Source organism: Lissotriton helveticus, chromosome 12, assembly GCF_964261635.1.
Source record: "Lissotriton helveticus chromosome 12, aLisHel1.1, whole genome shotgun sequence".
Taxonomy (NCBI): domain Eukaryota; kingdom Metazoa; phylum Chordata; class Amphibia; order Caudata; family Salamandridae; genus Lissotriton; species Lissotriton helveticus.
This window is the reverse complement of record NC_136073.1, coordinates 828,941,704-828,948,293: the sequence shown is the minus strand read 5'-3', so window position 1 is coordinate 828,948,293 and position 6,590 is coordinate 828,941,704.

Below are 6,590 nucleotides of genomic sequence, written 5' to 3'. Positions count from 1 at the left end.
AGGAACTTTAATATCATGAGCTGGATCTCGGCTTTCCTTTGAGACATAATCTCGCCAATACTTTCTGGATCATCCCCTGTACGGATGAAACGATATATTCTGTCTAGATCTTCTTTCATATTCGGTAAGGTGACTAGATACTCGGTCACTCTCCTTACACGTAAGGAATATAAAACCATATTATATTCGCCTGGAACTGGATCATAGACACATTCGTTAAGGGTTTGCCTGATTTCTGTAACAGACTGATGTTTAGGCGTGCGCTGTAACGCTTGAGCATGTAATTCGAGTAATGTTAAACGCTTGTGTGGCGGCGGGGTTTGAGGAAGACCTCCTCCTGCGGCCCCTAGACTAGAATCGTCGACTGACATTCTTCGTCCTGGCAGGGTCGGTAATTGTAACGTGGGCTGGACTTGTATGGCGGGCTGGACCGGGGAAGCTGTTAAGGGCACCCCGGTGTCTGGAGGAGCATGAACTACCTGGTTTACAGGGACTGGCGGAGCGCGAACAGGATTTGCATATTCGGGGACTGTGTCGTCCAGATAGGACGAAATAAAAATATCAGCTGCGGTCGGTTTGTGACGTAGCTTGGTCGGAACTAATGGTGGCGGGAAATTACTAGATGCCTCTGGGGTCGCTTTTGGCAAGCCCTCGGCAAGAAGAGGATACATACCCTTAATGAGGGCATGCCTCTGTCTGTCTGACTGTTCGGCTTTGACTTGTTCACCTGTCTCGATTAATTCTCTTTCTTGGGCTCGTTCCTGGGATTCTCTACTTAACTCTGACTTTCTGACTTCTTTCTCGGTCCTTCTATGGGCTTCCTTACGCCATAACTCGATGGCATCTTTCTGTGACTGTCTGGCTTTCTTTTTCCATAATGCTTCTTCTACTCGCATGATACATTCGGCATCCCATGTACCCGATACGGGCCATCTATACTTTTCGTCTAACTGTTTGGTATACTCTACCCATAAATCTAGATACAATATGGCGCTTATGCCATGTTTCTGATACATAAAATGACCTGGACTGTCCCTGGGCGGGACAGGAACTGCTTCCTCTAATAAACCCTTTCTAGTTTTTAACTGACGTAACTTGGAAAAGAGCGGCATTGTAAACTTGAATCGGAACACAATACAATACACGAAAAACAATAACAATTGGGAAAACAATTCAGGCATACCACGACATTGGAAATACATTGAACAACATTATAAATGACAGGTCGAACAGAATATTACCTGGAATACTGAGAACAGAAACAGAACAGAATTTCTCGAGAACGGAACAGACTAGAGTTACTGGATGCACTGCTATAACAGTACGGAACATACCGGTCCCATAAAGGGACGCATCAAGACCCGTATCCACCTAGGTGAACACTTCGTTTGTGAGTCTGGGCACCACCAACCCACGGACCAGGAGTCAATTTAGATTGGTCCTGTCTAGATACTACCCCAGCAATGGTACTCACCGGGCAGCAAGAACGGAAAGGCCTCGGACTGGACTGGACGACGAACTTCGGACTTCAGTTACGGGTGGGCCTCCGGATACCTCGGACCTTGGACTCTTGGCTTGGGCTCTGGTCGGGACTCGCCGCGTTCCTCCACCGTCTCGTTCGGATGCTGGACCGCCTCCTCCGTCTCCTCCGTGGGCCTGAGGGATACTTGAGGCAGAAATATCTGCACGTGGCCGGTATGGTTCCGTCACGGCTGCAGAGGGTCAGGGGGTCGGCGTGGCTTCACCGACGCGTGGGGAAAGGGCAAGTCCCTGTTCGGGCGCCATTATGTGGTATATAAATAAATAATACCGGATCTATTTTTGAATGTATGAATGAATAACAGATAGCTCAATAAAATAAGAGTCAAGATTCGAGGTAGTAGGAGTTTCTGCAGGTTTATTACAGCATAAGGACAGGATCAGGACAACCTGCATAGGAACAGGGGCCCAGCAGCTGCTGGGGCTGGATCTGGGATGAGCGCGCTAACTTTTAATAACAATACATCAACTTATATACATAGCGCAAACACATAGCATTACATTGCAGTAGGCGTAACAGTGGGTGGAGCAGAAGGCGTGACGCGTAGCAGTCGCGAGAGATAACAGTAAAAGTAGGTGTAACTGGGAGTATACATGGACATGTGATGCAAACGTAACAGAATATGTCATGAATGGGCGGAATCATTGGAGGGGGCTACCTAAGGAGCCGGGACCTCTAACCTAATGGTGCGCGTAAACTGGCAATGACGTGTTACTAGGAGAAGCTGGGGGCTACGAACTCTGTGCTAGGAGCAGAGACTTGAGTCTGGAGGGTCGGAGCGACATGTGCCTGAACCCTATCTGGTATCTGATGTTTAGGGAACATGTTGATATAAACTAGAAGTCATGAGGGGAAAAGCTAACTTGATTCTAAGACTGGACCATGCATTATTCTACATGTAGTGCGTGATGAAGAATATTAAATGACCATTAATACAGTATTTCTCTAACGTGGAGCCGAATAGGCTAGACAATGACGGAAACTATTGATGCAGTTCAGTAGCTTAGGAATGCAGAGAAGAAGGACTGAACTGATAGCTGGAATCATAACATACTCTTGGCAGACTCAGAGGCAGAGCCAAGCTGCACCGGGCACTGCGAGGCAGGAAGTAAGTGAAGGGTCGAGGATACAGGTGGGGGCTGTATCGCTCCTCAGCGAGGCTTTCAGGAGACAGGAGCTGAATCTGTTGTCCGGGCCCTTTTGAGGCCTGGAAACGGGGACTTTATAATGAAATAACGTGCACACTGAGAAACGTGGCAATATAACTTTACATAGGCCTGATATTCGTAGTATTCACGAGGACTGGAAACTGACATACCAGAGGTGGACACAACTGTAATTGCGTCATTAATCAGACATGGGGAATAACATATGCATATTGGTCATGCACACATAACCTAGGATGGATGAGGCGTAGGGACACAGAACATGGCAAAATTTACTTTTCCACAGAGGTGAGAAAAGCAATACGTCAATCAAAAAAAGGGAAAGTGGCAGGCCCAGATGGTCTTCCAGGGGAGATTTATAGATCATTGGAAGATGTCATCGCCCCCATACTGATGGCCCTATTTAACGATATCTTAATAGAAGGAAATTCACCGCCAAAAACATGGGGGGAGGCCACAATTGTGCTCATCCCGAAACCAGGAAAATCTCCCCTGGAATGCGGGTCATACCGACCAATATCGTTGCTTAATAACGACTATAAAATCTTTACAACGATAATTTCAACAAGACTGAGTGGCGTAATAGGTAATATGGTCCATCAAGACCAGAAAGGTTTCATCAAAGGTCGACAACTATCAGAACTAACACACGATCTGATAGGGGCTATAGATATTGCCTCAGCTTTTTCCCTACCCTTGGCTACCCTCACTCTAGGCGCAACTAAGGCGTTCGACAGGGTCAATTGGCTCTATCTCAACGACGTACTCAACATTTTTTACTTTGGAAAGGGATTCTGTAGAACTATATTCCAACTTTACGGTGCCCCTTCTGCCAGGCTACTAGTCAATGGTGTCTTGACGGATGCCTTCAATATCACCAGAGGCACAAGGCAGGGCTGCCCGCTCTCCCCACTCCTCTTTAATCTATACATCGAGCCATTCGCCCAGGTTCTGCGGGAAGAGGCCAATATTCCATCATTTAGTTTTGGGGAGTGGGAAAGGCGGGTAGCACTTTACGCCGACGACATCTTGATCTTTACATCTGATCCAACAACGACATTCCCTGTAGTCATCCAGCGAGAAGAGGAATTCGGGCATATCTCAGGCTACGACATCAACTCGAGTAAAACCGAAATAATGACATGGAATATACCAGATCTACACTTGGGGGTAAAAGTCTCAACCTCCATGCGGTACCTTGGGATACGAGTTACCCAAAAAGTGGGTAACATTGGTCAAACCAACTTGGACAGAATATATAGTGAGAGCAAAAGGTTGTTGAGATCTTGGACACACTTGCCACTCTCTATAACGGGTCGAGTTAATCTAGTTAAAATGTGCATCCTTCAAAGTTTATCTTTGCCTTCAATGCTATTCCCCTAGCGTTCGATCTTAAAATGATTGAAAAATGCCAGCGATAAATTAATTCCTTTATTTGGAATTATAAATCCATTAGACTTGCGTGGAAAAAGCTGAGGAGGAGAAGAGAGAAGGGAGGTCTCGCTCTGCCTGTCCTACTATACTATGCGTGGGCCTTCCAGATGACACATTCTAGGATGCTTTTAAAAACACCAACTAATCTTCCTAATGGGTCGATGTACAGAGCCATGCTAATTGGGGCAAACCTACCAGTGGAGGGGTTTATGTTTAAATTTGCAAGTCAGAAATTTTTCAAAAAAATCAAACTTAAGATACTACAATCATGGACTAAGACTTGGCTAATCATCAGAAAAAGACTGGGGCTGTCCTACTACTCTAACTTTGCCCCAATATGGGAATCCCCTGGGCTTCCATCATGTATGAGAGATTGTCTGTCCTCCATACTAGAACAAGCTGGGATTTTAAGATGGGGTCAGTTACTGAAGGAGGGATCATTAATAGCTTGGGATAAGTTACATGATCACATCGGTCCTGGACTGTCCAGATTTAAGTACATCCAACTGGATAGTTGGACGAGATCCCAGTGCAGCAAAGACGAACACCTTGGGAAAATAAGCTTTTTGGAGCAACAGTTAGTGGAAAGACCAGGGGGAGGAAAGGAGGTAGCCTTATGGTACTGGCAGATCCTGGAAGAAATCGACGGGGATTTTGCCCTCCCAGACCAGCTGTGGGGGGTGGCAACCGGCCTTCACTGTGAGGAGATGTGGCTAAATTCTTTCGCTCTTCTGCACAAAATTGTAAAACCATCATGGCTAAGAAGAAACCATCTCTACTCAGTTCACCGTGCATACATCACGCCATTGAAACTTTCCAAATTTCTCCCTGACAAAAAATGTAACAAATGTAACGTTATGGGAGCATCTGATATTCATATGTTTATGGATTGTCCTGACATAGGCCGGTTCTAGGAAGAAGTGAAGGCTACCCTAAATTCCATTCTAAACACATCACTCTCTATGACACTACCACTTATTATCTTCGGTTTGGAAGACAGCATTACTGGTAAAGCAAGGTCATTTCTCTTTTATGCTATTTTGTTGGCCAGAAGGCAAATCTGTTTGCACTGGGTAGAGAAAACAGGTCCATTACACTCTGGATGGCTCACGTCCTTATATGAAACATCTAAAGCAGACCTCAACAGATCATGTAGTAAACGCAACCTGGCTTTTTGGGATCTGTTGACCAAGTGGAGATAGCACTCCGGGGGGTTTTTTTTTCCCCCCGGGTCCTATGATTATGCCGTTAACACTCCTTTGGCCTGGGTCTAGCCTCGACACTATATTGGTCCTACAGGTTGAAATATAACTAGATGGAGTCAGCTTAAACTCCTCAAGCTTTTGGGATTTCTCTGCCACCACAACCCGAGTCCCGGCACAGGAGAGAGGGAAGGAAAAGCACTGTGGCTCCGCTCCAAAGTGAAGGACTAGCTAGGTGGTTGGTATCTCCTATATTGAGGGTAAGACAAATGAGGACACAAAAAAAATGTATACTCCCAGACTTGTTTTTAAAAAGTAAAACATGTTATGACATTTACAACATTTTTTTTTTTTTATATATATATTTTTATTAATTATAACACAAGAGTAGAAATGTACATTTCGGGTATCATTGGTATAACATATTACAGTGGCGAACGGGCAGATGAAATGAAGAAATACAATCTAATTGTAGGCCTCTGGAAAGTATCAATACCAGCCGGAGCTGGGTCAAAACAATACAAGACAAATAACCATAAGCAAACATTATCAGAATCTGCCCACCAAGGATACAGGATATAAAATTAGACACTCGACACCCGAAGATGCATAACAACAGGCTCAGGAGAATACGCCACATCTCTTGTGGAGAGGGGAAAAGGGAAAAGATAGGTCATAGAACAAAAGAAAGGAAAAATAAACCCCCCCCCCACAACCCCCCACCCTGCACCCCTGCGGATGGCTACGACCTAACCCCACTAGCAGTGTGCCTGTCGCCCCCTAAACTACACCCCAAGGAAGGGAAAAGACGGAGGAGGAATATCTTACGACCCAATGCGGGCTCCCGGACTCCCCTCCCCCCCGCCGCGAACAGACGTTCCCCACCATGGTACTAAGAGAGGTAAAGCAGACTTATAAGCAAACTGATGGAGAAATCACCAGGAGAGAAAATACCATCCCGCCCAGCCCCAGACATAACAGAGGCAGCAAATCCCATTGTCGAACACAGTCAGTACACCAAAGCCAAAAAAAAAAAAGGAATCCCATATGGCCCTCACTCCCACCGATACCACCCAGCAGTGTCAAAGGAAGTCTCTGCACAGAATTAAAACAGTCAAGTTCAACCCTGGCCTCTACGATCCATCACACAAACCCTCTCCGATAGGACCAGCACAATAGCAAAGGAGTCAGAACGTTGTAGAAAGGGGAGAGGATCAATATAGCATGAAAGGGTCAGAAGAGTCAAGT